Genomic DNA, 12,126 nt, shown 5'->3' on the forward strand with positions numbered 1-12,126 from the left:
TTTCTGTATACATGACATCCCTTGGCTCTGTCATTCGGAAACATGGCTTTTCCTAGCACTGCTATGCGGATGATACACAAATCCACCTATCATTTCAGCCTGACGATCTGACTGTTTCTGCACGCATTTCAGCATGCCTGAGCGACATTTTGCTCTGGATGAAGGACCATCACTTGCAGCTGAACCTTACTAAAACAGAACTGCTTGTAATCCCGTCCCACCCTAGGATCCATCACAACTTCTCCATTCAACTGGGCTCATCAACCATCACATCTTCCAGAACGGCCAGAAACCTGGGAGTGGTGATCGACGATTAGCTAAACTTCACAGATTAGGTTGCCAGCCCACTCGGTCCTGTAGATTCATCCTCTAAAACATCAGGAAAATTAGACCTTTCCTATCCAAGCATGCTAAGCAGGTCCTAGTCCAGGCTCTTGTTCTGTCCAGACTGGACTATTGCAATGCGCTACTAGCTGTACTTCCTGCTTGCTCAACAAAACCTCTGCAGAGGATCCAGAATGCAGCAGCAAGTGTGGTCTTCAATGAACCGAAGAGAGCACACGTCACCCCTCTCTTCATTAAGTTACATTGGCTCCCTATAGTCGCTCGCATCAAATTCAAGACTCTGTTCCTGGTTTGGCACCCCCCTGTCTTCATTCACTAATGCAGAATTATGTACCCGCCAGATCCTTACGCTCTGCAAACGAACAACGTCTTGTGGTGCCATCCCAAAAAGGTAAAAAATCGCTCTCACGAACCTTCTCTGGATCGGTTCCACATTTGTGGAATGATCTGCCTGCTGCCACAAGATCAGCAGATTCTGTGGCCATCTTTAAGAATCGGCTGAAAACACATCTGTTCCGTCAGCACCTGACCGATCATTTCTGACTTCTATATCTTTTCCTACCTACCTATATATATATATATATATATATATAAAACTTAGCTCTGTACACTGTAGTAGGCTTTGTGAGAAATGTTTTATTGCACTTATGCTTTTTGTTGTCCTAATGTTGACCCAATTGCTTCCATTGTTTACCCAACTTGTAAGTCGCTTTGGATAAAAGCGTCTGCTAAATGAATATATGTATATGTAAATACTGACTTAAATTAATAGCTTGCATTGAAACGCTTCACAAAGCTAAGTACTTTGATAAAGTTTGATCCGCCCACTTCTGGCATGAGACGGCTGCCCTGGCGCTACTGCCTTGTGACGTATGGTTCTGCTGTTCTGCAATCAGCCATATCTCTCTTCCGCAAAGAAGTGAAACAAGATGACAGTCCTGTGCAAGCCAATGTTGTGCTGTGAAAGGGAGGGGTGGAGTGAGCCGTTGGTTGTCGTACACTGGACCATTACGTTAATGTACTTATTGAACTTATTCTGATGAGTTAGTAACGTAAAAAGTTGAAATAACTAAAGCCCCCCCAAAAAAGACTAAATATATTTTTACATTGTCCTCTTTTACCCACTGTAAAAAATATTCCGTAAATTTTACGGTAAAAAAACCGGCAGCTGTGGTTGCCAGAACTTTACCGTCAAAAGTACGGTTGCAACGTTATTGGTTTTACGGGATTGCACCCACTGTACCGTATATTTTACAGTTGATAATTTTCTTTTTTACGGTTCATAACTGTCTAATTTACTTGTTTATGCTGTTATAAAAACAGTTTATACTTGTCAAATTCCAGGGTTTACATTGTATTAATTACGGTTCATAACCATCTTTTTTACAGTTCAGCACTTTCTAATTTAAAGGTTTACATTGTATTAATTACGGTTCATAACCATCTTTTTTACAGTTCAGCACTTTCTAATTTAAAGGTTTACATTGTATTAATTACGGTTCATAACCATCTTTTTTACAGTTCAGCACTGTCTAATTTAAAGGTTTACATTGTATTAATTACGGTTCATAACCATCTTTTTTACAGTTCAGCACTTTCTAATTTAAAGGTTTACATTGTATTAATTACGGTTCATAACCATCTTTTTTACAGTTCAGCACTTTCTAATTTAAAGGTTTACATTGTATTAATTACGGTTCATAACCATCTTTTTTACAGTTCAGCACTGTCTAATTTAAAGGTTTACATTGTATTAATTACGGTTCATAACCATCTTTTTTACAGTTCAGCACTGTCTAATTTAAAGGTTTATGTTGTAATAATTACAGTTAAACTCTATAATTATTTGCTAAACATTCAGATTTAACCTTTAAGAAACTATTAAAATTACTGTTAAACTAATTGATAAATATCTTACATTTGCAAACCTAAATCAAATCATCAAAACCCATCAAAATCTATAAAAGACAAAGACATCAGTGAGGTCCCAAGTATCTTTAATAAAGACTGGCAGGCATTTAAGACAAAATATTAGTGCATTTTTCTGTTCTCGTGTTTCAACTGGTATACAGTGGTTTAATTAAAATCGTTCAGTCCAGTCTACATTTAAAGTGATGCTTCACCCAAAAATGAAAATTCTGTCATCATTTACTCACTCTCTTGTCATGTCAAACCTGTACTGTATATATTTCTTTGTTCTGCTAAACACCAAGGAATTTATTTGTAAGAATGTCATTTACCAAACAGATCTCATCCCCCATTGACTCCCATAGTATTTTTTTTCCCTACTATGGCAGTAAATGAGGGATAAGATCTGTTTGGTTACTGACATTCTTATAAATAGCTTCCTTTTTGTTTAACCGAACAAAAAATGTATACAGGTTTGGAAGAACCTGAGAGTGAGGAAATGACAGAATTTTCACTTTGGGGAGAACTATCCCTTTAAAGTGATACTTCATGCTTAAAATCAAAATTTCCCCATGTTTTACTTACCCTCACGGCATCCTAAGTGAATGTGACTTTCTTCTTGAAGAATAATGCAATCAAAGTAATAATACCACGTATTCTTTGACTTCCAAGCGGCAGAATGTGAGTGAATGGGGGGGATTTTTTGAAGCTCCAAAAAGTGCATCCATCGATGAAAGAAGAACGGCTCGACACGGCTCCGTGGTCTTAACAAAGGTCTTCTGAAGCGAATCAATGCGTTTGTTTAAGAGAAATATGCATATTGACAACGCTATTAAGGATAATGTCTAACAGCCGCTGCAGGCGAAAGAGAGGCTTGTTTTTCCGTTAAATGATGGCGACGAAAGCTCCCGCCCAGAAGAGGCGGTGTTTATATTGGCGAAAACGAAAAATGCTGTGTTCGTCACAGGAACTTACTTAGGGTGAAGACTCTGCGTCATTTGCCGGAGAAACAAGCCTCTCGCTCGCCTGCAGCGGATGTTGGACATTATCCTTTATAGCGTTGTCAATATGTATATTTCTCTTAAACAAACGCATGGATTCGCTTCAGAAGACCTTTGTTAAGACCACGGAGCCGTGTCGAGCCGCTCTTTGATCAATGGATGCACTTTTTGGAGATTTAAAAAATTGCCCCCCATTCACTCCCATTCTACTGCTTGGAAGTAAAAGGATACGTGGTATTATTACTCTGACTCCATTATTCCTCAAGAAAAAAGTTACATTCACTTAGGATGCCTTGAGGGTAAGTAAAACATGGGGAAAATTTGATTCAAGCCTGAAATAACCCTTTAAGAGATTAAAACTTGGAAACAGTCTGTAGGCCACCTTTACAAAGTCTCTCACCCCGAGTATAAACTTGGAAACAGTCTGCAGACCACCTTTACAAAGTCTCTCGCCATTCATGATCAGAAAGGTCAGCGATTAGGGTGAAGACTGGGAGTAGCTTTTTGTTTTTCTTTTCCACCTCCTTTATTCCCTTTCTCCGGATTGATGATGAAAAAAACACCTTGAAAAGAAAAAAAAAACATTTATAAGTCTGTAAATTAAGCTACACCGTAATGAATCTCCCCTCCTAAGTCTCTTTACATACCTTTGCAGGAATTCAAGCACTGACGCCAGTTCAGTAGGGTAGTTAATTTTGGAGCAGTAATAACTGCAGAACATTAGGCAAACAGCAGAGATGAAAGAAGTGATGTCATCATTCACAATCTTGCGGTCCACAGCTAGCATGAATCGGACAGCAGCATAGCAGGAGGGTCCTGTAGATACATTTCAATGCAATATACATAAATTTATGAACGTAAGATTATTGTGTATTTACATATACAGTATGGCAAGAATATTATACAAATTGCAGTTTATTTAGTACTGCCCTGAAATAACCATTTCACAAAATAGATTTTAGAAATAATAGAAATAAACCAGTTCTAAAGTTTAGATTTGTGTAAACCGAGTTATTAATCTGTGTTGTGGAATATATGTAAAAACATATATTATGTGGAACAGTTTGTTCTGTGCAGAACTAATTAAAAATTGCAATTTGTATGATTTGTATCTTATTTCTTAAATTGATAGTTCACCAAAAATTAAAATTGTCTCAGCATTTACCCTGTATGACTTTCTTCTGCAGAACACAATTTTGAAGAATGTTGTTAACTGGCCCCCATTGACTTGTGTTGGTTTTGTGTCCATACAATAGAAATGAATGGGTGCCACTGCTGTTCGGTTACCAGCATTTTTTTAAATATCTTCTTTTGTGTTCTAGTTTAAAATGATAAGAGGGTGAGTAAATGATGACAGAATTTTCATTTGTGGGTGAACTATCACTTTAATCCCTATCATTTTGCATACTCTGCAAGGGGCATGTAAACTTATAAACTCAACTTTATAGTTAAACATTTAATCATTAAAGCTTTAGGGTTCTACTGTATATTAACAAAACGTTCACTTACCACACACACAATAATGCAAGGCGTCACAGGCAGGTTTTCTAACTCCACATCCTTTGCCAGGCTTGTCTCTTCTACATAATGGAGGAGCTCCTCTTTCTCATCAAAACAGGAGAGAGGTAGAAGAATCATGCCTTTCACATCCTCTGAGCAACCATTTCTGTACTCTCAAAACTTCTAGTTTTGTGACAGCAAGGGCATGTGGAGTAGCAACACGTGAATCTATTTTGTTTACGGTAAAAATGCACACTTGAACACGCACCGTGGTTTAAGGTGAAGTTTGTTATGTAAAACATGCTACCTAAGGATTTGCACTGATATCACACAGAACTGACAGCTAAACATTTAAACTACGTGAATAAATACACACTCTACTACGGTTTCAAACACATAAATTATATTTCACAAACTGGGCAGGACATCTAGAGCTTGCGAGTTTTACTACATCCGCTGCCAGGCATGTTTAAACAGTGTAGCCTACATGCTAACTTACTCGTATTTAAAACGATGCACTGCTTGATTCTATTTAGCAAAAGTACTTAACAAACATATATTTTACAGAATATTTCCACGGATCAAGAGCTCTCACGCTTTAGGACTTGCAAGTCTGCCTACATGCGCTGGCTAGTTAAATATGTTTATGCACCATGAAAACAGTGTACATTCTACTCGTGTTTAAAATCACACACTGCTAAAACCGTTAAATCCAACTTACCAATATGCCCAATGCCATACATATATATATATATACACACACACACAATGTTTCCATTGATTTGTAGTTCAGCTCCGACAGTGCTTCATCAGAATCGTCACTGTTGAAATGCGGGAACGCAAACTTTACGTTACTGTGTACTCCGCGCCAATGAGTATTCAACCAATCACATCATTTGTTCACCAAGCCAAGGCGCAACGTATATCTTGATTGGATGATGCTTAACGGTAATGTTTTAAATGCTTGTTGAGTTGATTGCTTTACCATAAAATACATTCTTGAGTTCAGAGACAAAAAATTAGTTTCACACAATCTAAAAATGTAAAAGCACTGCTAATTACATAAAAACAATATTTAAATTATCAAAAGTGACAAATGTCAAGGTGAAATTTTTTGGGGGGTTTAGGCAGACAATATAAGCTAAACAATGTATAGAAGTCATTATATTACAACTTTACACAGAAAAATATGATTTTATAACACCTATGTTAAAACTGGTTTAAGTGCACACTGCACAGGGGAGTCAGATATGTTTATGTAGCCTATTTGTAATAAGAATATTTTTAAGACGTTCTTTTTTTACGGCAAATAATACAGTGTACTGTAATGTTTTACTCCAATAAACCGTATTTTCATATGTTTTTACCTGTTAAATGTAGGGTCTTACTCCGTAAAACTAATTACAGCTTTCCACTGTAAATTCTACGGGTTTCGCATGTTTTATGAAATACGGTTTTATACTGTAGCATTTATACGGTATTTTACTGTTAAATCTACTGACATTTTTTACAGTGCACCCTCATGTTGTCGTAAAACCCGTGAACCTTGAGATCTAGAGAACAAACATTGAAAAACTGGATTGATTCATTCATATACACACTTTGCAAGACTTATATAGGAATAGACTGCTTGCTATGAACTAACATTGTATGAAAAACAAGTTTACAGTACATTAAGATTCCTAAAAATAACTTTTGCTCCACAAAAGAAGGAAAGATGTACATGAGGTAAAAACATGAGGTGAATAAATGATGACAGAAAGTTCATTGTCGGGTAAACTATTGCTTAAAATGTGACTCTGTCTAAAGGTCCAAAGGCACAAAAAAGAAAATGACAAATCGCATACGCATAAGAGTGGCAGTAAGATAATGACTTGCTGTTACTTGCATATTGTAGATGTTTCCTCACAAAACTTAATTTTATGTTTATTTACACACACAAAAGCTCACAAATGACCTGGAAACCAGATTATGTCAATGCCTGGCTCAAAGGAGACAAAAAAATCCAAGTAATATGAATATTTGTTTAAAATGATGTTTGAGAAAAATATGTCGTTTATGACGTCGCACCTTTAATATAGAACAGTGCTGTATGTAAATGTCATGTTATGTTTGAAAACTGCGTTAAAAAACTGAACAAGAACAGAAAGATGATTTTGTTATGATGGCCAGAGACACTGGCCGACATCGTCCCTTTGAAGATCGTCTTTGTTTGTTTAGCTCTTCTTTTGGGAGAGATGAAATATTCATATGCTCTCCTACACTGCTCAGCGTAAGAGCTGTTTTCGAAACACATGGGCCTATATAGACAACTGACATGTGTTTCCCTGAAACACTGGCAATGCTTTCGCTCTATTCGCCTCTCAGTTTCGCACACACATATTCGCAAATTCTTACCGCTAATTACTTCTTTTTTAGGGCCAAAACAAAGTCTTTTTTGGACGCTGCAATTTAACTGCTTTGGATGCCTGAAAAATATTTACTGTAGTGATGCTTTATTTAGATGATGGTTGATGGGAAGAAGAAAAGTCAAGAGAGCTATATGTTTGCACAAGCCATATTTACTTTGGGTTAAACCTAAACACAGGCTCTCATGAAGTACGGCACTGAAGCAAAGGCTTAAAGTGCCTTGCTTCGTTCATGGGTTCAATCTGTGGATTCGGTGATGAATAGCTTTTCACACTGGCTCAGCAGCAGACAGCACAGCCCCGCGACATTCTTACATTAGCTCATCTCTACACACAACTGCCAACTCCATGTCAGATCGAGATTTTATTGTGAGGTCCCTGCCATACGACACACTACTGGGGTGTTTAAAAAACCCTCAGGAAACATGTGAGGAATTGTTTGGGGTATCATTAAAAGATCTTTAGGAAGTCATTAGAGATCTAAAGAGGACTGTCCTTCTGTAGGATAACTTCATGATCCTGAAAGTTTAAAAAAGATCCCGTACTAATATCTATATGATATCATGCATTATTTTAAAGTTATTATACAATGTACAGTATACTGAGCTGCCAACTTTTCAGCTTGGAGTGAGATTTTTTGGCCCTCGGGTGTGTCGTGATTCACGGCAGGATCCCTTGTTATGTGTGGAGAGAAACGTATTATTGTCCTCTTGACAATAATATGTGTTCTCTCCGGTGTCGCGTCTTCTAGCCCCGCCCTCTCGTTACCTCGTTAGCTTCTCCTTAGTGTTTGATCCCTGTCACCTGCCCGTCACCCTCCCTGTGTTATCATCCCTCGTTTGTATTCCCCTATATATTGACCTTGTGTCGCTTGTCTTGTGCTGATTCGTTTTGTATTACTTTGTATTGTTCCATGTCTCACTCTCTAGTAAGTTCTGATATATTGCTCTTGCTCAGTCTTGTGTTTGATCAGTGTGAGTCCTGTCTCAGTTTTATTGATTACCTCGTCCATTTGTTTTGTCCCCCACGTAGGAAGTTTTGGTTTGTTTTATATTTATTCATAGTCCTGTTTTCATTTTGTCTCCCCCATCGTGGGTGTTTGATTTGTGTTTTTGTATTAAAGTATTGTTGTCATTCACACTTTGCTGTCTGCACCTGGGTCCTCATTGCCAAATCATGACAGGGTGGCTGGGTAACTAAAGGAAGGATGTATAGGATAGCGGAAAGTTGACAAACACCTTGCATTAGAAATACTGTGGTTGTCGAAACATTTAATAACATAATTTCATTACTTTCATTAATTTTAGGTGAACTGTCCCTTTAAATTTTGAGCACAGACCAGACATTGACTTATCTTATAAAGGTTGTAAATTTAATTGGTCACTGCTCGGCTCTCTAAACAGTAACTCCTGCCTTCTTACATTTAATTGGCCACCTTATTTTGACATTGAGGTCCAATGCTAGACCGCTGAGATGTAAAAAAGTTTGCAGCACCAAAATAAAGATTTTGGGGCATTTATCGGGTGTGACCCTGCGGGAGAAAATGGATTAGTGGCATGAGAAAAGCATCAATTGCGAATCACGGCGAATGCATGAGAGTTGGCAGCCCTGATGTATACTCTGTATATTGTCAAAGAATCTAGCCTATATGACCTAGCATTTGATATGAGTGTAACAAAATATATACAGTAAAATGTGTGGCCAGTGAATCAATCGGATAAGAATGAAAATCTAATTTTGATGTAAAGGGTCAGTTTAGAGGCTGCTGCACCAGACCAACTGCACTCCCCTTGAGAGAGCTGAAAGAACAACTTAATAAAGACAGCTGGGACAAAAGGAACGCAATTTAATTTAAGGACAAAACAAAAAGGCCAAGACAGCGCGCACCACGAGAAGCCCTTTACATTTCATAAATCTCCCTGACATTTTCTACAGTGAGGAGGCTGTAATTAGACTGCCCGCTTCACACGCACGCACATTATCATCATCAGCATGTTCTAAATGAGAGGAATACAAGGAAACGCTTTGATGCACGAAACAAGCCTCAAACTGTCAACGAAGCTCACAGAGCTGATATTCCAGCGGAGCAAAAATGCTTATGAGTAAAAGTGCTTAAATCTATATAATATTAAAAATTAAAGGCCCAGTGTATGAAATTTAGCAGCATAGCAGTGAGGTTGCGAATTGCGACCAACGGCTCACTCACCCCCTCCCTTTCGAAGCACTACGGTGGCTGACACAGAACTAAGATGTTGTCACATTTTCGCTTCTTTGCCGAAGGAAATAACGTTTTAACACTAGAATTACCAAGGCAATCATTTTGACCGTTTTTAAAATTTGCAATGTAACAACTTGTTGTTGAAATAAAACCCATATAACTACAGTACCCTGACTTTTCTTAAATATATGTATATTTTATTCTAACATTGTTGCTTTATTAAAATTACAAAANGTCCGGTGATCCAGCCGGCGTCCAGTCCGGTGATCCAGCCGCCGTCCAGTCCGGTGCAGCCGACGTCCCAGCCGGCGATCCAGCCGGCGTCCCAGCCGGCGATCCAGCCGGCGTCCCAGCCGGCGATCCAGCCGGCCGCCCAGCCCGTACAGCAGCCGGCCGCCCAGCCGGTACAGCAGCCGGCGTCAAGCCCTGTCCAGCCGGCCTTCCAGCCGGCGTCAAGCCCTGTCCAGCCGGCCATCCAGCCGGCGTCAAGCCCTGTCCAGCCGGCAACGCAGCCGGCCCCCAGCCTTGTGCGGCCGGCCTTCCAGCCGGCGCCCAGCTTTGTCCCAGGACTTCCCCTGTTAAGTCCCCAGGGACCAAGACTGTTCCCCTGTGGACTTTGTTGTTCCCCCTCCTCCCCTCCCTTGTTTGTTATTTTTATTGACTCACCCCAACCCAAGTGTTGTGTTTGCTTGTTTGCCCTTGATTTTATTTACTATGTCTTGTTGGATTTTGTCTTTGTCACAGTCTGTCTTGTCCTGTTTGTCACCTTGAAGAGTGTCAGGATATCGCTCCTTAAGGCGGGGGTTCTGTCGTGATTCACGGCAGGATCCCTTGTTATGTGTGGAGAGAAACGTATTATTGTCCTCTTGACAATAATATGCGTTCTCTCCGGTGTCGCGTCTTCTAGCCCCGCCCTCTCGTTACCTCGTTAGCTTCTCCTTAGTGTTTGATCCCTGTCACCTGCCCGTCACCCTCCCTGTGTTATCATCCCTCGTTTGTATTCCCCTATATATTGACCTTGTGTCGCTTGTCTTGTGCTGATTCGTTTTGTATTACTTTGTATTGTTCCATGTCTCACTCTCTAGTAAGTTCTGATATATTGCTCTTGCTCAGTCTTGTGTTTGATCAGTGTGAGTCCTGTCTCAGTTTTATTGATTACCTCGTCCATTTGTTTTGTCCCCCACGTGGGAAGTTTTGGTTTATGTTTTATATTTATTCGTAGTCCTGTTTTCATTTTGTCTCCCCCATCGTGGCTGTTTGATTTGTGTTTTTGTATTAAAGTCTTGTTGTCATTCACACTTTGCTGTCTGCACCTGGGTCCTCATTGCCAAATCATGACAGGGTGGCTGGGTAACTAAAGGAAGGATGTATAGGATAGCGGAAAGTTGACAAACACCTTGCATTAGAAATACTGTGGTTGTCGAAACATTTAATAACATAATTTCATTACTTTCATTAATTTTAGGTGAACTGTCCCTTTAAATTTTGAGCACAGACCAGACATTGACTTATCTTATAAAGGTTGTAAATTTAATTGGTCACTGCTCGGCTCTCTAAACAGTAACTCCTGCCTTCTTACATTTAATTGGCCACCTTATTTTGACATTGAGGTCCAATGCTAGACCGCTGAGATGTAAAAAAGTTTGCAGCACCAAAATAAAGATTTTGGGGCATTTATCGGGTGTGACCCTGCGGGAGAAAATGGATTAGTGGCATGAGAAAAGCATCAATTGCGAATCACGGCGAATGCATGAGAGTTGGCAGCCCTGATGTATACTCTGTATATTGTCAAAGAATCTAGCCTATATGACCTAGCATTTGATATGAGTGTAACAAAATATATACAGTAAAATGTGTGGCCAGTGAATCAATCGGATAAGAATGAAAATCTAATTTTGATGTAAAGGGTCAGTTTAGAGGCTGCTGCACCAGACCAACTGCACTCCCCTTGAGAGAGCTGAAAGAACAACTTAATAAAGACAGCTGGGACAAAAGGAACGCAATTTAATTTAAGGACAAAACAAAAAGGCCAAGACAGCGCGCACCACGAGAAGCCCTTTACATTTCATAAATCTCCCTGACATTTTCTACAGTGAGGAGGCTGTAATTAGACTGCCCGCTTCACACGCACGCACATTATCATCATCAGCATGTTCTAAATGAGAGGAATACAAGGAAACGCTTTGATGCACGAAACAAGCCTCAAACTGTCAACGAAGCTCACAGAGCTGATATTCCAGCGGAGCAAAAATGCTTATGAGTAAAAGTGCTTAAATCTATATAATATTAAAAATTAAAGGCCCAGTGTATGAAATTTAGCAGCATAGCAGTGAGGTTGCGAATTGCGACCAACGGCTCACTCACCCCCTCCCTTTCGAAGCACTACGGTGGCTGACACAGAACTAAGATGTTGTCACATTTTCGCTTCTTTGCCGAAGGAAATAACGTTTTAACACTAGAATTACCAAGGCAATCATTTTGACCGTTTTTAAAATTTGCAATGTAACAACTTGTTGTTGAAATAAAACCCATATAACTACAGTACCCTGACTTTTCTTAAATATATGTATATTTTATTCTAACATTGTTGCTTTATTAAAATTACAAAACACAAAAGAGTTCTGAGTATTTCTACCTCGAACTGCCATGGCGGTCAAATTGACCGCATGCATTACAGACACTGTATCATTTCAGCGCTCTTTCTTGCCATTGAAGATTTTCGCCACTGTTGCCTAGCAATTTATTA

The 12,126-nt window shown here is 39.2% G+C and overlaps 1 long non-coding RNA gene across 1 annotated transcript; it reads right to left on the bottom strand.

Moving 5' to 3' along the window:
* Positions 1-3,532: 3,532 nt before the first annotated feature.
* On the bottom strand, positions 3,533-5,414 carry LOC130568757 (uncharacterized). Its single transcript, XR_008964755.1, has 3 exons — positions 4,764-5,414; positions 3,902-4,070; positions 3,533-3,817 (listed from the first exon to the last, which is right to left on the bottom strand). It is a non-coding gene; the product is annotated as an uncharacterized LOC130568757 (long non-coding RNA).
* Between the last annotated feature and the right edge of the window lie 6,712 nt (positions 5,415-12,126).

The sequence above is a fragment of the Triplophysa rosa genome, linkage group LG18, assembly GCF_024868665.1.
Source record: "Triplophysa rosa linkage group LG18, Trosa_1v2, whole genome shotgun sequence".
Lineage (NCBI taxonomy): Eukaryota > Metazoa > Chordata > Actinopteri > Cypriniformes > Nemacheilidae > Triplophysa > Triplophysa rosa.